Here is a 22,465-nt window from a genome sequence, read left to right on the forward strand (position 1 = left end):
AAAGAAAAAGATTGTGCTCCAGTACCTTGTGTGGGAGGCCCTTCCTGATCTACTCCATTACCAGTGTGGTAGAGAGGAAGCTCTCTGGCATCTATGTATTTTTTTTTTAGTGAGGCAATTGGGGTTAAGTGACTTGCCTAGGGTCACACAGCTAGTAAGTGTTTGTCAAGTGTCTGAGGCCAGATTCGAACTCAGGGCCAGTGCTCTATCCACTGTGCCACCTAGCTGCCCCGCATCTATGTATTTTAAAACACCAACCACTTGGGGTCGTGTAACTAGTTAGCATGCCAGAGTATCATTCATTATTGGAATTAACTAGACAGATCGCTCCACCCACCAAGAATGACCACGCACCACCACCCACAGAATAGAGAAGGAGTTATCAAGTTGTTTCTAGGCTGGGTGAGGTGTCCTGTGTTGGGGGCAGTCAGGGGTGTAGTGGATAGAGAGCCCTGGCTCTGGAATTGGGAGGACCTGAGTTCAAATCTCACCTCAAACACTTACTAGCTATGTGACCCTGGGTGAGTCACTTAACCCTGATTGCCTCAGATATCTGGAGCCGTCTTCAGTCGTCCTGATGTATATCTTATCACTGGACCCAGATGGCTCTGGAAGAGCCCTCCAAGGTTGGTGACCTTGGACAGCCCTCCTTGACTTAAATCCAGTTCAGTGCAAGTCATGACATCACCCCGATGTCAAGGTCTTTGAGAATGAAGGACAAATGACAACAACAACTTTGTATTTATCTGGCATGTACGTCCACATGGGTCTGCCCAGGTTCTTAGCGGGGTGCCTGGCACATAACAGATGCTTAGTCAATCCATTATGGCACAATAATAATCCACTACATTCACCCACCTTGTAGTTTCACCCTAAAAACCACTGCACTGGCTCTTTTCCTTTTTCTCGCATCCCAATTGGTAAAAAATTTTGAGCACCTCCATACTTGTTTATAAATTACATGCTAATTTTGTTAGTAATACTGTGTCAATTGCATTTATTATAAAACCTATAAGGAAATAGAATTTTTTAAAAGGATGAGATAAAAGGTGAAATTGTGATTGACCCTGGGGTCAATAGAAAACCAGTGAAATTTATTCCTGAGAGTGACATAATCAGACCTGTACTTTAGGAAGTATCTTTTAGATACTTTGTAGAAGATAAATTGGCTTGGGGAGAGGCTTCAGGCAGGGAGACCAACAAGGAGGCTATTAAGGCTTAAGGTAATGAGAAGCTGAATGAAGCGAGTGGAAGATGTGCAGGTGAAAATGGCAGCAGCTGAGAACTGATTGGCTGTGTGTGGCAGGGACGGAGAAGACCTAAAGATGTTCCCAGAGCTGTTGGCAGGACCTGCAAAAGAAATAGGGAAGTTTGGAAGAAAGGTGGGTTTGGGAGAAAGATGATATAATGTGATTTTTGTTGTTGTTGTTGTTGTTGTTGTTTGCCTGGGCAGTGAGGGTTAAGTGACTTGCCCAGGGTCACACAGCTAGTAAGTGTCAAGTGTCTGAGGCCGGATTTGAACTCACGTCCTCCTGAATTGAGGGCTGGTGCTTTATCTAGCTGCCCCTGATATAATGTGATTTAACGTGTAGTCACAAGCCATCCAGTGAACACTGCAAATGAATAGGGGGAATAGGGACTACAGGGCTTTTCCCCAGCAGTCACTGCCCTTGAGCAGAACCGCCTTCCTAGGGGTGCCTGCCACAGTCAGAGGGTGGTCTGGGAGCGTGGGTAGCTTTGGGCTGGAGTGGAGGCATGTTGGGAGATAAAGGGGAATGTGGCTCTGTTGGAGATGAGCATGTTACTGTAAGGAAGCTGGAATGTCACACACACACACACACACACACACACACACACACACACACAGCCATCTTCCTACTCTCTAATTGGTTGATAACACTCCTTCATCAAGCCACATTCCCAGGGCTTCCTTTTCTCACTTTGGAGTAGGAGCCTAATGACTGTTGTTTCCTAACCAGTGTATCCAGACACTTTGATGAATCACAGAGAAGGTCTGCTTCCCCCCCCCCCCCCCCCCCCCCCGTTTGTTCCCTAGAGCCTTTGCCCCTTCTGACAGTAGAATTGGCAGCTCTAACCATGGTGGCATTAACATACTCCTGAAGCCAAGGTTACTGAATCACCGCACATGTTCATAGGCACTGCCTTACCCTAGGTTCAGGGGGCTGGCAGAGAGACCTCAACTCTGTTAGTGTTTGTAACATAACCCTGAATGTTCTCTGAGTACCCCAAGACCCTCTTAGTTTCTTGATTACTGGCTTCATGTGGTGGGAGGGTAAGTGAGTGCTGTGGTGTGGTGTGGTGTAGAGCCTGGGAATCTAGTCCTGCAGGGCCAGCACTGCTCTCTCCCTACAGGGTGTCCCCAAAGTCTTAGCACTTTGAAAGCTTAAAACTGGCTGAGACTTCGGGCCATCCTGTATAACTGCTGGCAGGTCATTTCTTTTCTTTGGAGCTCAGTTTCCTTATCTGTAAGATGAGGGTATGGACTAGATCAGTGTCACATGCTGACAACACTGTTGTTGAGGCCAAACCAGATTAAAATCTAATTGGGAAATGTTTAACAAAATTAAGATACAAGGTAGGTAATGTTAATTTATGATTTTCTTAGTCGATATGCAGCCCTATAGGGATAGCTTTCTATTTGAGTTTGACACTACTAGATTGGATGATCTCTGAGGGCCCTTTGAGCTTTAAAATCCTAAATCTGCTTCCTAACATTTAGCCACCTGGTTTATCTGTTTAAACTGTTCCACTAGTGTAATTGAAATGTGGCTTTTATCTTTGCTCTGCCTCCTCAGTTCTTCCCAATCTTACAACCCCCACCCCTCCAAACACCCCTTTAATCCGTCACCTCTGTTGACCTCATGGCACAGCATCAACTTGGAGGAGCACTACTACATAGGCAGTTGCCTTACAAACATATTACTTTACACAAGGGACTAGGCAAGAGATATTTAGTAGAAATATCCACTGCTGAAAAATAGCTCCGGAAGTACAAGTGTTGCTAATTGTTAGTAGGTGGTATAATTTCAGGTACAAAGGACAGCCTCTATTCCATCCAACTCCTAAAACATAATGGTTTCCCCAAACTTTGGAAAAATTCTCTTTTCTGAGGCAATGAGTAGCAAAATTTAGAGTTCAAAATAATTCCCTGTGTTTTTGTCTTTATAGACTCACAAGAAAGGAAAAAACAAAAAATTGTGAGTTGCCAACTTGATTCTGTAATAGAAGGAAAAACATACAGCTGTGGAATCTGGATGTTTGACATTGCCATGGTGCAAAAAAAAAAAAAAAGGCAGGGGCTTGGGCAAGTGCCTGAATCTCTCCAAGCCTCAGTTTCTTCATTTGTAAAATGATAAATAGTGATGCTTTTATGTAGTCTACCTTGTAGGGTTTTGGAAGGATCAAATAGTAATTTGTAAATCTTAAAGTGTTACATAAATGTTAGTGTTTTTTATTGTTAACATTCCCCTTTTTCAAGAAATATAGCCAGAGTACAAACAGGCATATGTGCTTTGATTTAGCTTACTCTTTAGACCTTGCTATAAGAATCATAAAAAAGTTTCTTGTATTACCATGTGGCTTCGATAGGGGTACACATTCTGCCAAAAAGCAATAATCCCACATCTCATGATTACATTTATCAAAAAAGAAGAAGAAAAGATCAGATCACTTTCTGAAACAAAATTACTTTATTAGTTCAGTAATAATTTCAGGTCATTTTAAAGATAAGAAGCTGCATTTGGGAGGGGATTCATTTCCTGCTTTGAAGCTTTATCTGAGAGAACTACATCTAGAATGTCTGAAGATTGTGTATTTATAACTGAACTCTAATAAAGCACTGCATACTGGAGCATCTGCACACCTGACTTGACCATTGTGATTATATATTAGGTGCCAAACTCTTTTCCCCCTTCTCCTCCCTTAAAAAAATATTACTATGTATATTTCATTAAAATTTGGCCTGTGGCTTAGAAGAGGTTTACAAGAACAGACCCCAAACTATTGTTCATCTGTGTACTGCTAACAGTTCGGTTTGAATAATGAGTAGTTACCTTAGAAAATAACCCTCTATTTCTAAGAGTAAAATAGTAACTGAGTTTTCCTTTCATTGGTGAATTCAAGATGAAATAAAATTGATCCTAGACCATTTCATTTAAGTAATTGAAAAGTTATTTTTCTGCTCCCCCCCCCCTTTTTTTCAGCACGTTGAAAATATGATACTGAGCAGGGAGCTAGGGAGATGCAACTTCGCCTTAAGAGTTATTTGTCTTATGTGACTTTCTTGAGAGTAATGTGCTGCTTCCCTTTGTCTTGTCTGTTTTAAGGATTTTCTATTATTTTAGAACATATTAACTTGCGTGCCTATCCCTTTTTGCATCCTCTGGTTGTTTGGTTGCTGTATTTTTACAAGTAACACTGATGAGACTGCTATTATTAAAGAGGAACCTTACTTTTTTTTCTCTTATACTAGTAATCACTTTTGCTTTTTGTGAGTCTTTGCCCAGTGAAAATGAAATAGTTTTTAATGAGTAAACACTAAATTATCCATAATAGAAGAGAGCATTGATGTGAATGATTTTGAAAATGTTACATTTGGAATATATTGTATTTTTTTTTGGTAACAGATTAACTTTAATTATGTCTTATTGAGTTTTATATTAGTTAGTGTTCTCAGAGCACATGTTGACTCAGCTGTGAGAAAGCACCCCAGGGACATGCTACCCTTTTTGAGGCAGAGAGGGCAAACAAGGTTGCAGTGCAGTCTGCAAAGATTGGGGAGGACATACCCTTTTTTGTAGCTCCTGAACCTGGGGGGGGTGGGGTCGGCTACTGCAGCTTTCCTTATATAGTTTGTACTGATTGCTTAGGGAGGTGGGTGAAGCTGGCTCAAGTACCCTGAGATGGGTACGAAGGGATAGCCTAATAACAGTCTACCCTAGGGTCAAGCAAAATGCAGTTGATGGCATAGTGGAACGAGTGCTGGGCCTGGAGGCAGCAGGATTTGAGTTCAAATCTAGCCTCAGACATTTATTAATTGAGGAGAAAAGGGGACATATGTGAGAAATGTTACAGATAGAAATGACACTACTTGACAACTGATTGGATATGGGGGTGGGGGGTGAGAGAGAGTGAGGGTTTGAGGATGAGCCCTGGGTATATTGAAATAATTCATGCACCACCAGAAATCTATGCACAGATCCCCAAGGAGTCTGTGGATGCCAGGTTAAGAAACTCTGCCTTTATTTGATTTGAGCCATTTTTTGGTATCCAAATTGTGCCATCTAGAATCACAGCCTGGGATCTTGTGCCACCTGTGTCTTCCCCGAAGGCTAATCCAGAGGCTGTATGCTGCTGTGGCGAGTAAAGGATATTAAATACTAATAAAGAGAGCGCGCATGGCTCTGAAAGATAGGAAAGCCTAGCTAGGATCTAGGGGAGAGAGGAGAGAAAATGGGGAACCCTAGAGGGGGCCTGCATCTGCGCTCCTCAAGTTCCCGTGCCAGAAGAGAGAGCCAGTATCTGTGCAAGCTTGCTGAGGGCAGGAGCAGAGCCAGCTCATCCGCATTGTTCAAAACTAATTGTCTAGCATCACTCAAATATATCCCTGAATTGGAGGGTGGTTCAGTGCAGTCATGCTGACGTCAGAGCCCAGAGAACAGGTCCTCTGGTGGGAACAAGGCTTTCAGGTAGGTGTGGTTTGGAGTGAGGTAACTTCCTGACTCTGGGCTGACCTTGAGAAAGGTCAGTCCAGGCTCTCTCAGTGCCCTAGAGGGAGAGCCCCCTTGACTCGGAGCTGCAAATCACTGTCCTTGTGGTTTGGCCCTCAATCTCGTCCTGAATCCTCCTCAGTGTACTTTCCTTTGCCCTCAACTTTCCATCTGATCCACCACTCTATTGGGAGAAATGTTATCTGCCAATCTGAAATTAAGTCTGTTTTGTGGAGAACATTCTCCTTTTTCTTCCAGTCTCTGATCTTGTTTACAATGGAAAAGAGGTGAAGCTGGTGTATATTGTTCTCACAAAGCCATGCTGATTCTTGGTGGTTCCTTTTTCTGAATGCTCAGTACCTTGCCTTTAATCATGTGTTCTGTAATTTTGCTAGGATTTGAAGTCAGGATCACTGGCCTGTAGTTTAAAGAGTACTGCATCATCCCCTCTTTGAAAACCAGGACCACATTGTCCCTAACGGATTGTCCAGCACATTTTCCATTTTTCATGATTTTCAGAGGTTCCAATTGACTCACCAACCTCAACCACAAGCTTTTGTAGTACCCTAATATGTAGTTCATCTGAGCCTGATGACTTGATTTTCGTGAATGCAGCTAGGTACTCTCTTATAATTTCATTAGCTCTGGTTTCAATTCCCTTTCAGTCATTTTTGTTTCATCCTTCCCAGTTTCTTTTTTTATGTCATTCTCCTTGGTAGAAAAACAAGCAAAATAAGATGTGAGTTCTATTTTCTTTGCTGTTATGCTTTCCCTTCCAGGTCACAGTTCTGTTCCATTTTTGAGAGTCTTTTTGCTTCCAACATAGCTAAAAATAGTCCTTTTGGTTGTAGCTCAGTCCCCTCTCAGGGTTAAAGCTCTAGTACTGTTCTTTCAGGGTATCACCTCTCTTTTCCATTCATCAGTTACCTGACTTTGCTTCCGTTTTTACATGCTTTTAAAAAAAAAAGTCTGCTTTTCTTTTTTGATGTAATAGATTGTTTTATCAAGTAATGGGGTCATTGGATTTAGAACTGAGAAGTATATCAGGAATCATCTATTCTGATCCCCTTATCTGACAGATAAATAGGCTGAGGGTCCCTTAAAGTGGCTTGCTTAAGGTCACACATATAGCAGTATCAAAGCGGGGATTTGAACCCACTCAGTGCTCTTTTTTCTGCACCAGTAGTTCCTTAACCCTTTTTTGTGTCCTGACACCATTGGCTGTCTGGTGAAGTTTGTGGACTGTTTCTCAGAATAATGTTTTTTAAATGAATAAATAAAATACATAGGATTACAAAGGAAACCTATTATATTGAAGTACAGTTATCAAACTGTTTTAAAAAACAAGTTCATAGACTCCAGGTTAAGAACTACTCTTCCATATTGTGTTGCCTTTCTAAATCTCAGCTAGCTAATTGGCCGTATCAAATGGGATAACATGTAAAGTCTTTGCAAACCTCAAAAAGCTATGCAAGGGGGCAGCTAGGTGGCGCAGTAGATAAAGCACCAGCCCTGGATTCAGGAGGACCTGAGTTCAAATCCGGTCTCAGACACTTGACACTTACTAGCTGTGTGACCCTGGGCAAGTCACTTAACCCCCATTACCCTGCAAATAAAAAAAAAAGGCTATGCAAATGCTAACAGTTATCAGGCTTTTACAGAGCTGCCCATTTTCTTCTGCATCTTAAGAATCATTTGCATTGTCAGAACTCTTTTCTTCAGAACATCTTATCCCTCTTGAGCCAACTTCCACCGCAGATTTTTGGGCTTTAGGGTGGATCCCGTGTGTCCTTTACAAGTTTCTTTGTAATCTTTCAAGGTCTGTTTTCCATTAGACTATACCAGCTTTTACATTTTTCTATAACAAGCCTAAAATGACACCCAAGTAATATGGTCACTTCTCTCCAAGATTCCTTTCAGTTGACATATCTATCATTTTTTTTTCTTTTTCTTTTCTTCTTTTTTTTGCAGGGCAATTAGGGTTAAGTGACTTGCCCAGGGTCACACAGCTAGTAAGTGTGTCAAGTGTCTGAGGTCAGATTTGAACTCAGGTCCTCCTGAATCCAGGGCAGGGCCAGTGCTTTATCCATTGCGCCACCTAGCTGCCCCTATCATTTCTTTTTTATTGGTCAGAGTCAGGACTTAGAAGAAGCAGTTGCCTTTGTTGCCTTGTCCACCTTTCAAAGAATAAAATTATCCTTAAAGAAAGTCAAGAATTTATTGGCTGCTTTGCTTTAAGCTGAGAGTTCCAACAGAGGTTTCCTATAGATTTAAATTTCAAGCTGCTGTTATGGGAGAAATAGCTTCTCTCTGAGTTCATGTGGTAAATAACTGCTGTCAAATATATATTTACTACAACACAGAAATAAGAGAGGTAAAGAACTTAGGTTTTTTTAATGTTCAGACACAAGTTCAGGCCTCAGAGAAAACCTGAACCTTCATTAGGATTCTAACCATACCTTTTATAGGCAAAATTATGTCACAATAACAGAAATAAAGCTTTAAGTAAATTTTCACACCCCATGGAACAGGTTTTGGTCAGGTGAGGTTAATATTAACAGAAGACAGGCTTTTAGTTAACCAGAAGTTTCAGGAAGCATAAAAGGAAATAAAAAATTCTCATTATACTGCCTTGTTATTAATTCAGTACTGAGGATAGTAGAAGAGATTTTTATCCTAGAAGTTTTTGCTTTTGATATATTAACCACTAATTTACTTTTAGTTATGATTTACATTTTATTACATAGATATCTTCAGTGTGGAGAAAAATTAAAACTAAAAAGGTCTTGATTTTTCCAGATTAAAACACTGATGTTGGGGCAGCTAGGTGGCACAGTGGATGGAGTACTGGCCCTGGAGTCAGGAGGACCTGAGTTCAAATCTGGCCTCAGACACTTAACACTAGCTGTCTGACCCTGGGCAAGTCACTTAACCCCAATTGCCTCACCAAAAAACAAAAACAAAAAAAAACCCCAAAACCCATTGATGTTGCTAACAGAATAATTTCATTTCTTTGAATTATAAAATAAAAAGAATTACCTGTTTTTAATCTTCATCCCAAATATGATGGCTTGTTTATTAGAAGAAAAGCAAGGACCAAATTGGAGGGATTTTCTTCCTATGTAGCTGTTGTTGGGTTTCTCTTTAAAAAAAAAAAAACTTAAATGGAATATTATGGTCTATATATAAGATTCACCTTAGCTTTTTAATAGCAATTATAGGTCACCCAGATATACTTAAATAACATAAAGCCATGTTTGATGAGGAAGTTCTAGGACTTCTCAGTGTATATGTAAGTAACTTGTAATAAATTTCCTTTGACCTTCTTTGTATTATCTCTAAGAGTGTTAAAATTGAGTTTTTCCTACAGGTTAAGATCCAAATGGATTGTCTTAAAAATCTTTGTCAAAACTTTGATTATTCTTCAGATTTACTGCTGTTGTATAAATATCAACCTAGATCAAATGATACTTCTAATTCCTATCCCTTACAATTGTTGTTCAGGTTCCCTAGATTATAAATCTTTGGAGTCTTAGCCCCACTTTTCCCTTTCTTCCCAGTGTACCATCTGACAAAATCTTATTTCTTCCTTTGAAATTCACTTGCATCTCTAGACACAGGATCTAGAGTTGAAAGGGACCTTACAGATAAGATAATCCAGCCCCCTCATTTTACTGAGGAAGAAATTGAGGCCTAGCATGGTTTTGTTTGTTGAACAGTGATTTGACCTATAGGTTGTGATTGGCAGAGTGGGGGAAATGAGACTGAGGAAAGTTTGTCATGAGATCCAGTGTAGCCAAATCACCTCAGAGCCTTTATGGAGGAACCAAGGACAACAAAATAGAGAACAGTGAACACCAATTTGCCAGCACTTTCATAGTCACCAGTGACAGATAAACCACCACATTTTTAATACCTTTTGTGCATATCAGTAAGGAGAAAAGGTTCTTAGGAAAAGGGAAGCTGGCAAAAGGAGCTAGCCCACAGAAGAAGTATGTGCTGGATTGGCTCAATATTCAAAATATCTGAAAGAAAAAAATGATTGAAAAAATAATAAGATTTTTTACCGAAAAGATAGGATATCGGGAATGACTCCACATACCTACTGTACCATCTCTATAAAACCTTCACAAGAATGATCTGCACATGGGTTGAGGAAGGAACAGGCAAACTTTCACAGAGCATTCTTTTCAACTTGCCATATATACAGTCTTAGAATGGACTGAAAAGTTCTGAGCATTCAAGATCCGTGTCATTATATTTTTTTTAATGACCACATTAGCACAAAGCATAATCTTAAAGGCTCTTTTCCAGTAAGGTATCTTCTTGGTGTAAGGGGGGGGGTCCTATCAGATAGATGCAACCACAGACATAATAACTTTGTTTAGTGAGCTCTAATTTTCAGTGTCAAGCAAGGCATAAAGCAGAGCGATTGAAGGCTCACCAAAAGCATCTGCCTCTGGCATCACAATTATGTCACCTACAAGCATAATCACCGGACTCTGGCTTTTTAGAGACTCTTCAGTGAAATCCATAACCATAACCATACAAAAAAGATTAGCCTAATAATCCACAGAGGAAAAAGGTGGTTGACCAGACTTTAACTTGCATTTGATTGGGAAACCCCAGTGACTCAGTCCATTCATTGGTACAGTACATACACCTGCAGCAGCCAGTGGCCAGTGGGCTGCTAGATCCATTCAGACAAGAGGGTTTTGCATATTTATAGTTAATCATTGAATATGGATTAAATAAAATAAAGAAAATTAAAGAAAATCATGAATAAAGAACATTCAAATCTAATTCATATACAGGTATGGTTTGGTAGTGATAGTGTTTTTTTCTCTGAAAATAAAAAATTTATGCAACATTTCAGTTAGTTAGGATTTGTGCTTTTTTAAGCTTTTGTTAAAAACAAGACAAAAATTTTGTGGCTAACAACTAGTGATCAAGGCTACCAAAAGTCTCCCCTCTCCCATGTCTCTGAGAAATTGAATCTTGATCATCTTATGAGGCTGTGTATTTGATTTGCTAGTGAAATGTATACCCAGAACTCTATAAAGTCATTGAGTTATGGACACATCAGTATTTCTAGATAACACTTTGATTTTTACTATGTTATATTGCTTTAAAGGTGGTTTGTATTGGATGCCTACAAGAAAAAGATGTTTCATTTACTTCTTAGACCTTCAATGAGAAAATTACAATCACATAACACTATTTGATAAATGATGTTTAATTACTTGAACTGTGACATAATAAATATTAAAATAAAGTTGGGGGCAGCTGGTTGGTGCAGTGGATAGAGCACTGGCCCTGGAATCAGGAAGACCTGAGTTCAAATTCAGCCTCAGACATTTGCTGTGTGACTTTGGGCAAATCACCTAACTCCGGTTGCCTCCCAAAAAACCAATTAGGAGGAAGAGAGACCAGATTGTACTTGGGAAATTTACACAGGGACCTTAAGCTTTCCAGGGAGCCTAAATTGCTCCCTAATACACAAACATATCTTTTTTATAACAAGTATTTTTTCTGGATATAAGATAAATGCATGACAACCATCAGCATTTCTTCATAATACCAGTAAAACTCAGCAAGGAAATTCCATTTAAAGAGAAATTTCATTTAAAATCACTACAGAACATATGAAGTACTTGGGAATCTGTCTTCCAAGATATACATAAGAACTATATAAAGAACAAGGTATATATAAGAACTATATTAATATGACAAACAAATGCTTACAGAAATAAGACAGGTTGAAATAATTGGAAAAATATTAGTTGCTCATGGGTAGGATGAGCCAATAATAATATAAATTATAGTGTTACCTAAACTAATTTTTTATTCAATGCCATAGCAATCAAACTAACAAAGAATTACTTTAGGACTAGGAAAAATAATAACAAAATTTATATGGAAGAAGAAAAAGTCAAAAATCTCAAGGGAAATAATGAGAATTGGGAACAGAAGGGACTTGAGGTACTAGATCTTAAACTATACTACACAATAATTTTATAAGAAACATCAACCAACGGGATAAATTAGATATATAACATACAAAAGCAAATGTTATATAATACCCTAGTATTTGATAATCACAAAGACCTCAGCTACTGGGATAAGGATTCACTTTTTGACAAATCATGCTGGAAAATTAGATAGCAGTATGGAAGAAATTAGATTTAGACTAACACGGAATACCTTGTACAAAGATAAGCTCCAAATGGATATGTGACCTAGATATGAAAGGTCACATCATAAACAAATTAAGAGAAACATGAAAAATATACCTATCAGATAGAAAAGTTCATGACTACACAGGGAATAGAAAGGATGGTAGAAGATAAAATAGAGAATTTTGATTACATAAAAAGTTTGATGACGTTAAAGGTTTTTACACAAGCAAATCTAATAAAGGTAAGATTAAAAGGGAAACAATTGGGAAAAAACCTTTGCAGCAAGTCTCTTTAATAAGGCTCTCATTTACTTATATATTTATATTATTATTAATAGTAATATGAAAAAGATTAATTCCTCCATTCATTAGTGGTCTAAAAATAGGAAGGGGACTGGTACAGCAGTTGAGAAGGCTTAACAGGTAACCTTTGAGCTCCTATTATATCTGTAATTAATACCACAGTTTAGCATTCATCATACCTTAACTGTTTGATGTTTTCTAGCTTTCTTTACCAGAGTATGAGTTCTTTAATGTTCAGTTGTTTTCAGTTGTGTCCAACTCTTTTGACCCCATTTGGGGTTTTCTTGGCAGATACAGGAGTGATTCGCTGTTTCTTTCTCCAGCTCATTTTGCAGATAAGGAAACTGAGGCAATCAGGGTTAAATGACTTGCCCAGGATCATACAGCTACTAATTGTCTGAGGCTGGATTTGAATTTAGGAAGATGAGTTTTCCCTACTCTAGATCTGGCATGGCTACCCACTGTGCCACCTAGCTGCTGAGCTCTTTAATTGCAAAAACCAAATCTTTTCATCTTTAGATTCCCCAACAAGAGTAACATATTGTTGAGCATTTGGTAGGGTTCAACAGTAAATATTTGTTGGATGCATGTAGGGATGAAGTAATTAGTGAGAAAGATGATTTTCAGAAATCTGGCATTTAACTTGTGTGAGGGAAAACTCAATAATTCTCAATAATTCTCCGGAACTCAGCAGCGATGTGACAAAGGCTCTTTTATTTCCTTCTCGTGAGGAGGCACCGTAGTGTAAAACTAGTGGGTGCAAAGAAATGGGGCTCGCAGGCCCTGTTTTATACCCTAGTCCCTAACTTGAATGGACCCTCCCCTTTTTCATCATTAGTCCGATTACTCAAGGGTTACAATCTACATGCAAAAACTAGCTAATCAGAACGCAGTATTCCTATCCCTCTTCCTTATATGGGCATAACTTGGGAGTGGACCTTATTCTTCCTTATATGGACACAACTCCAGAGCAGACCTTATTGAGACCAGAGCTCCTTGAACCATGTGATTTTGTTAGCCAGAGGGGAGGAGGGGATCCGAGACCTTTGTCCTAAAAACAGGTCAGGAGGAGTATGAGACTGAGAGGAGACAACTACCCATTTTCTCACAATCCCTCCTCTTTATTTTTGACTATTGGGCTCTTCTCATTCCATTTATTGAATATCTCCTTTGCCTCTTGGTCTAAATCTGTGAATATTAGCATTTGAGTGTTTGCCTTTACTTTCCCAGATGGAGTAACCTCTGTGAGAGAAGTCTCTATTAGCCTCTGGTTTAACCCTTCGAGGAAGGGAAGAATACAGCATCAAACTCCTGCCACTATAATGAGAGTGTGAGGATTGAGGCAATGAAACCTTTGCATTTCCCAAACCAGGATTCCATCCATCCCATCCAGGTGGTGTCAAGCCCTGAATTTTTCTGCTAATTCCTCAGCCAGTGTACTTAAGCCTTTCAAGGCTCTAGTTATTGAACCATTAGGGGCAGTATTATTTGAGATAAAGGTGCAGCATTGGCCACCCAGCATGACACACACTCCCCCTTTTTCTGCTAACATCATATCAAGGGCTATTTTGTTTTCCCAAGCCACTTTGCTAGTTACAGCCAGTTATTCAGAAATACTGTGTACCGCATCCCTAATGTAAATGATGAACCTCTGATGGTTCCAATCTACATTTTTAGTTATGGTTACCCACCATAGGAGAGATTCTGGCACACCCTGTGGGACTCCTATGCTGTCTAGGCAGATTGGAGTGTCAGATGACCCTTTTTGCCCCTCTGGGCTGTGTTTTTTTTCTTGATTTAGATTCAGATTCACACCAACCCACAAGTCCCAGCCCAGTTAGGGGGTAAGGTTAGTCGTTCACCACAATACCACCATAGGTCTGCTCAGGGGAAGATCAGGGATGAAAAATCTACCGAGTTGTTCTCTGTTACTTCCCATGTTTGGACACAACTCATACTACCCAAGACCAGAAAACCTTCTCTCACCAGTCTGGAGAGACAGGTGGGATGGTTTCCTGGGGCTCCAACAAAGGTGGGCATGATCTTTTCTGCTGTCTTTTTTATTACAGGGAAGAGTAGCTCTAAATCCCTGCAACTCTCATCCTTTGTCTACTTGTTCTGGTATAATTGAAGGAGACACAGGAACCCCTTCAGGCCAAAATCCGGACTTAGAGTATGGGCAGCTGGTCTTCCCAAAGCGCTGACCCATCCCGTCCAAGCATTTGAATCTCCGAACCCAGTTTCTGTTTCCACTGTCTGTCTCACACCCTTAACTTCAATGATCTGTAACTCAGGCGTTTCAGGGTTTCCTAATTTCCCCTCTGGACTTGGAGAGGTTATTTCCAGAGTCTTAAAAGGATAGGGGGATGTAGGATCCATGGGATTTTCAAAGGATATTCCTATTCTTCCTGTGGGGTCAGTTCCTCCTTCTGATGCCCATATACCAAATCCATATGTTACAAAGGTCAGTCTATTTGGGTCGCATTGTTCTTTTTGATACTCATCTCCCTGGATACTTCCCTTAGTGTTGTAAGTTGGTTCTGGGCACATGTATCTCTCATACTCCTTAATCCTCTCCTGTACCCCAAGATCATGGTTACACAGGGCAACCTTACAAGTATCAGATTCTGCTGTTTGGGCTGATACACTCCTTTTTGTAGTGATGCAGTGTGCTGGAAAGGATTCAAGAGCATAACAGTACCCATTCACCATTCTGGTCCTGATGGTTAGTATTAAAAGGAGTACATGTGCCTTCCAGCAGGCCAGGGATGAATCCTCATCCCTCCTTCCCCCCATAATACCTCTCTTCTTTGCTCCTCCACTACTTGTTTGCCTGGGCAGCTCCCGCTACCCCAAAATGTTACCTCCCTTCCCCCTTTTTGTATCAGGCTTGGTATATTGGCCTTCTACTCTATTATCTCCAAGAGGTACCCTTAAACTAAAGTCCTCCCAATCTCTAATAGCATGCCATACACCAGGGAGCGAATACCCATTCAAGCATGATATCCCTCAACAGGTCCCCTCCCAGGCTCATGCCATCAGGCAATTATGTGTACCATAATAGAGAAACAGGACAGTATTAATCCCAACCCACCCTATGAGTCCTACCCGCCCCCCCTTCCTTGACTCCATTGAACAGTGTACATTACAGTCTTTTAAACTCCATCCTCAATCCATCAGATTCCTTATTCACAGTCTACTGCTCGTGCTTTGGCTCTGGTTTTTCTTCTGGAAAAGGTGTCCCTTTTAGTTGAGAGTAATGAGTCCAGTTTTGCTCCTCAGTCCTCACTGCAGTGTCAGTGATAAGTAACACCAGGAACGGCCCTTCCCAATCAGGTTCCAACATGTTGCTCTTCCAGGCTCTTATCAATACCCAGTCTCCAGGCTTAAATTGGTGAGCTGGAAACTCGAGAGGAGGAGTCTGGGCCAGAAGTCCCTTCTGTCAGAGTAAAGAAACAGAGGCAGAGAGGCCAGAAATATATTCTCTGAGAAACATGTCTCTAGTTTCTATTCTTGGGAACTCTGGATACCCAAATAACATCTCATATGGGGATATTTTTACATCCTTCCTAGGGGTGGTTCTTATCCTAATTAGGGCTAATGGGAGACATTTAGTCCATGGAAGCTTGGTTTCAAGCATTAATTTAGATATTTGCTTTTTTAACGTTTGGTTCATTCTCTCTACCTTCCCTGAGGAGGGAGGATGCCAAGGAGTGTGAAAATCCCATCTTATTTCTAAAGCCCTCATTATTGATTGCAGGGTTTGAGCAGTAAAGTGGGTCCCATTATCTGAGTCTATATTCTCCACCAGTTCATACCTAGGAATAATCTGTTCTAATACCAGTTTAGCTACCACTTGGGAAGTAGCCTTTCCTGTGGGGAAAGCCTCGACCCATCCTGTCAGGTGATCCACCAAGACTAATAGATATTGCAATTTCCCTATTGGCATTTCTGTAAAATCTGCCTGCATACTCTGGAATGGTCTCAGTCCCGGAGCCCGACCCCCAGGAATTCGTTGACTTTTTATTTTCTTATTCATTTTTCAGCAAACTATACAGCCGTCACTAATCTGCTTTGCAATAATAGTATGGATCCCAATGCATCCATGCCTTCTTAATATGATATCACACACAGTCTGTGCTCCCAAATGGCTCCACTGATGCAGGGTGCCCGTGAGTTCTCTCATGATGATGGCTCTGTTCACCATTTCCCTCCCGTCAGGAAGTGCCCACCACCCTTCATCCGTGCATTGAGCCCCCACCTCCCTGAGTTTTTTCTTTTCTTCTTCCGAGAAGATTGGGACCCTCACCACCGTCAGTTAGGTTGGTATCAGGATCATTAATTGGCTTGGGTTCTCTTCACAGAGACCAGCTTTTTTGCTTCCTCATCAGCAAGTCTGTTTCCCCTAGCCTCAAACGTGTCTGTACCCTGGTGTCCGGCTACATGCACCACAGCCATTTTCTCACAACTTCCTTATTTGATCAAGACATAGGAAAATCCTAACCCCGGGTTAGGTAGGTTTTATACGCTGTCTTCAGAAGTTTGGTGTCATTTACATTCACCCACTACATCTGTTTAACCCTGGCTTCACTTTACTCTCATCCCCTAGCTAAATTCAGGGACCAGACACTAGGCCCTGGAGGATTTAACCCTTTCATCTCCAGAACACACTCTCTGGGGCTTTGATTGATGAGATAGAACTATTATTTTCTTTGTAACATGGAAAAACAGGTAAGTAAAACCAATCAAAACAGCAACATTTAACATCTTTATGGTCTCCCCCACTGAAAAAGGAAGGACACCAATTTCAGCACCTTTCCTTATCTACCTTTTTTATTATAGTACTAGTAGTACTAGTAGGCCTCCACCAGTCGTGGACAACCATGGATGAGCACATTGAAAAGCCACAGGCCACAGTGTGGCTGTGCAGTCCAATGTGGGAGCCGCAGCTCCTGAGTGACTTATAACTGTATCCCGTGTTGTATCTACCCCATGAGGAGTAGTAGCTGGAGTGTCCTCTCCAGGGCACTGGCCTGGGCGGATCAATATGGAAAGCAAGCTGTTGCCCATGCAGCAGGTTTTCCCTCTCTGCGACATTGGTGGATCCAGAGGACAGGCAGAGCCAATACAGTTTGGCACCAGTGCTGCTGCAGGAGTTGCCAGAGGGATGTGATGTCCAACATCCAACTGCCTAAGGGACTCCAGCTCCTGATTTTTCCTCGGGTTAACTCCCTAAGCCTTTCCCATATATGGGTATAGCCCCAAGGCAGCAGAGGTTTAAAATCAGGGTTTCCTTCCCCTAGGCGGATTGCCTGCCAAGGCTAAGGAGCCCCACCTGCCCAAAGCGACTGGTTTTAAGGCGCCAGTGACTTGCCTTCGCCCCTTCTCCTGTTAGTGGAAACAGTTCCGCCACGAGAAGGCCAGGGGTTGGGCTTCAGTTGTCAGAGGCTATTTGAGACACACGCTACTGGAGCATTTTATAGAGAGTGGGAAGGAGCAGCTAGGTGGCGCAGTGGATAAATCACTGGCCTTGGATTCAGGAGTACCTGAGTTCAAATCCAGCCTCAGACTCTTGACAGTTATTAGCTGTGTGACCTTGGGCATGTCACTTAACCCCAATTGCCTCACACACACACAAAAAAACCAGTATTGATGTCTTTGGGGCAGCTAGGTGGTGCCATGGATAAAGCATCGGCCCTGGAGTCAGGAAGACCTGGGTTCAAATCTGGCCTCTGACTCTTGGCACTTACTGGCTCTGTGACCCTGGGCAAGTCACTTGACCCCAATTGCCTCACTAAAAATAAATAAATAAATAAATAATATAGAGAGTGGGAGCTTATCCCCACTCCCACCCCAGCATGACAAACCTTTGGAACCAAAGGTTTTTTATTATAATGCATACGAAATTATACAAGCCATTGTGGCAAAGGAGATTTAGGAAGTGGAAGCAAATAGTTTTCCATCCTTCCTTTCATTATTTAAATTGGAATGGGGTTGCCTCTAGGTTTGTGGCAAATTGCTCTAAGAAAAGTGCTAGAAATCCTGTACTTGTTACACAGAACATGGATCACAGTGACATTAAATAATACATTACAGACACTTTATGATTGCTTTCTTTCTTCCCTGGGTTAGCAGCTTCATTTATATTATTAAATTATCTTCCTTTCATCAAAAGAAATTAAAAACAAAAAAGCAGGATGTCTGGAAAGGGATTTCTGTTCATATCAGTCACCAGGATTCAATCTGCTGCCCCACAAAAATATGATAGTGAAAAGAGTTCTTTTTGAAATAACCAATTCAAAAGGTTCACCTGTCATTCATTTATCCAAAGTGCTGGTCAGCCAAGAGAAAGCAGATCCCTCTTCCAGTGGTTTATGGCTACAATTTCCTGTTGGGCTCTGAGAACTGAGAGACGAGAACTTCCTGTTCTTTGTATTGTTTTTACTTATCTATGGACGGCCTTACAAATCAGCAATGTCCTTTATGGACTTTGTTTGCCCACGTCCAGGCAACTCTAGAAGAATCACGCTTACTTTAGGTGATATAATTTTAACTTCTTGGTGAAAAATAGAGGATGTTTACCATGAACTAATCGTAATAACAGCTCTGCAGAATGTTTTCATATGGTTAAAAGTTTGCAGTTCTTTTGAGAATTAAATGAATGAATGAATATTTATTGCTCTTCTATCTGTTAGTTCTTAAGTTCTGTTTGTTATCTTAAATATCAAGCTGCCATTTAGAATTGCAGCCCTTGAGGACTGGGCCTGTTTTTCTCTTTATTTGTATCCTCTGAACTTTAGTACAGAGCTTCTCATGTAGTAATTACTTATAAATATTTGTTCATTTGGTTTTTCTAAATGTTTTTATTTGTCTTTTTTAATATCACCTAATTTTCACTGGTATCCTTTACCCTCCCCTACCAGAGAGCCATTCCATATAGCCAATAACATTATTTAAGGCAAAAGAAAATAAATGAAAAAGAAGAGGTGAAACTCAGCATAACTGATTACAGGCAATTCCTGCTATCTGTAATTGGACCATTTTGCAGTCTCCCTAAAGAAAGTTTTTATAGAACATAAATTTGCATTCCAGCAGGAAGGGGAGGGAGGAAGGAAAGCGGGAAGGGGCCAGTTCACGGTTCAGGGCCATGGGGGGGGGGGCAGAGGAGGAAGAGGAGAGGGCGGTCATGTACGGGTGGGCTCCAGACACAAACTGAAGGGGACATAGGCAGGAGAGGACGGGCAATCAGGGGTGCCGGGACACACACAGGAAGGGTAGACTTTGGGGGTGGAGTGAGACAAATCCCCGCTTGGTTGTAGGGGGCCTCAGGCCAGGCTCCCCCCTTGCAGCAGGCAGTGTAGGTAGTCTCTCTACATCTGTTCTTTTATCTTGGGAAGGTTTTTTTTGGTTTTTATTTTTCGGTTTGGTGGGGTTTTGTTGTTGTTGTTTGGTAGGGGACTGGTGAGGAGCCTGGAGCCAAAGGGCAGGAGCAGAGGGAGACAGCAGAGGACTGTATACAATCAGCATAATTGATTGCATGGTGGGGTTTTTTTGTTTGTTTTTTTGAAACGTGCATTTTTGTAGAATTCTTGACATAAATCAGATTAAAGCAAGAGCCAAAAAAGTCTGAAAATATGCACTGCATACTATGGTCGTGGACTTCCCACTTCCATAGAGAGTTACAGTGGGGTGGGAGTGAGTGGCTTCCCTTTTAGCTGTGCTTGTTCTTTATAATTTTGCAGCATCCACCTTTTTTGTGGTTCTTTCTATTAACTTTGTTGTCATCATTGTGTATATTGTTGACTCGGCTCTGCTTTCTTTCTTCACTCTTCAGTTTATATAGACCTTTCCATGCTTCTCTATATTTATGACATTTGTCATCCCTTACAGTACAGTAATATTCATTACATTCGTGTACAACAGTTTGCTTAGCCATTCCCTAATCCATGAGCATCTACTTTATTTGTAATAATTTGCTATCATGAAAAGTGCTGTTCTACATATTTTGATTTTTATAGGGAAATTTATTTTTCACAGCTCCACCAATAATGTACCTGTCTTCTCACAGCCCTTCCAACATTGACTGTTCTTACCTTTTCTCATTTTTGCCAATTTTTAGGATGTGAGGTGATTTTCATTTCTGTGCTTGTTGACTTGACTTGCAACACTCCTTTGAGGAAGTTGCTATTGGTATTATCTTTATTAAAAAGGTTTGGGGTTTTTTTGACATATTTTATCCAGTTATCAGTCTGACCATCTTCCTGCCATACCACCAAGCTGCTGCTACCGCTTCACTTTCTGCCTCCAACCGGGTCCTGTAGTTCTTGTGCTGGGTTGTCCCCTATGGGTGAGAGTGCACCCCATCGAACCACCAGCAGACCTGACCAGACTGCATGCTGGTGTGTTCCTACCGTGCTGCCCATTTGCTGATGCCACTCCAGCCTGTCATATCCACTTCTTATTCTGAGAGCAGTAATCAGATCCAAGCTCCCAGCCCAGTGACTTTCCTGACCAAATCACCCTCCTGCCACTCCTCACTCATGTGTTGTTGAAATGTCAGCTCCTTGAGTGCAAGGATTGTCTCCGTTTTTAATTTATATGCCAGGGCTTGGCACATAGCAACTCTTTGGTAAATGGTTTTTCATTCAGCAGCTCAGATTATGTCATTATGATTGTCTAATAAGGCAAGGAAGTAAATGATATGTTAATCAGATCTTTTAAAAATGGCTTTTGGGGGCGGCTAGGTGGCACAGTGGATAGAGCACCAGCCCTGGATTCAGGAGGACCCTGAGTTCAAATCCGGCCTCAGACACTTGACACTTACTGGCTGTGTGACCCTGGGCAAGTCACTTAACCCCCATCGCCCCACCAAAAAAAAAAATGGCTTTTAAAAGATTTGGGTATTCTATGGAATGTTGCAGTTAACTAGAATTTTAGCTCATGCGGGATACTTTCCCACTTTCCATTCCCTCCTGGTCCCCCAAAACATTACTCTGGCTACATGAATAAGATGTTATCAGATTGTTGTTTGTAGAAATAATTTGGAAACAATAACACTAATGAATGAATGTTAAATTTTTTTAGTATTTGTTCATTTCATAGAGTATATGTGCAGAATGGACAGGAGAAGAGGGAAAAAAAACTGAATTGATGCCCTTTCCAACATGACTGTTCTCTTTTGTCTCTGACAAATGCTTGTTTTGAACTCTCATCTATCCATTAAAGCTCAGTTTGAGTGCTGCCTCCTCCATGAAGCTTTCCCAGATCCATCCATTGGTAACAATTCCTCAGAGCTCCCAAAGCATATTCTTTTCCCATTCTCTATTGCATTTGTATCATCCCTCTTCTATTTCAGCTCTGCAAAGGCAGGGACTCTGGTCCTCTGAACTTTGTAGCACAATGCTCTGCACATAGTAGTTACTTAATAACTATTTGATAAATCAAATGGTTGAAATCAAATCATCAGGTATTTATTGGTTTTCTTTTCTGTGTTGGGCATTTTGCCCAATAGTTCATGATCTCAATTAATGTTTTCTTTTTCGATCTGGTAGTTTACATGGTGTTTAAAGCCTGGTTTTCAAGCTAACTGAAATACACACTTTCTGGTATTAAAAGTCTCTTTACCATTACAAATGAATCACTCTGTGTATATAAATGCCATTCTAACCAGTTTGAAGGTACTTCTGAAACGTCTCTTCAGCCTGCAAAAATACGTTCCAACAAGCAAAATAGTCCTCGGCCTTTCCACACTTAAGCAGCTTCAATGTCTAAGAGCCCATAGAATACAGTGTTTGTCAGTGCATTTGGAGCTTTGTGATAGCGAGTGAAGCAGCTCCTCAGACTGGGTTTGTACCTGTTTACCCTGCTGTAAATGCTTTTATTTTAGTTATTTTTTTTTTGGTTTTGTTTTTAATTCTTAATTTAATGACACTGCCAAAACAAAGCATTTTCATATACAAAGCAGATTGGGGGGGGGGGATTCTTTGTGAAACCATAAACCTCTCTTTTGAACAGCTTGATTTTTAAAGAATCTAATAAATTGTGCATCCTGGTGAAATAAATTAGATCTAGTTTTAAGTTTTGAGTATCTTTTTCTGCCTTTACATGATTTTGATAAATAGGCTTATTGCATCGTAAATTCATTTTGCTTGTAATGCCACAAAAAGGAAGAGGCTCATTGTAATTATATATGTTATTTTATTTAAATTATTTTATTCCTGATATCCATAGCATAGAACAAGAAAAAATAAAAACA

General features: G+C 40.7%; 1 protein-coding gene across 2 annotated transcripts in view; it reads left to right on the forward strand.

Annotated features, from left to right (window-relative positions):
- The window catches only part of NSRP1 (nuclear speckle splicing regulatory protein 1), a 65,655-nt gene that overhangs the window by 18,134 nt on the left and 25,056 nt on the right, over nt 1–22,465 (forward strand). The window lies entirely within an intron of this gene.

This window comes from Dromiciops gliroides, chromosome 4, assembly GCF_019393635.1.
Source record: "Dromiciops gliroides isolate mDroGli1 chromosome 4, mDroGli1.pri, whole genome shotgun sequence".
Lineage (NCBI taxonomy): Eukaryota > Metazoa > Chordata > Mammalia > Microbiotheria > Microbiotheriidae > Dromiciops > Dromiciops gliroides.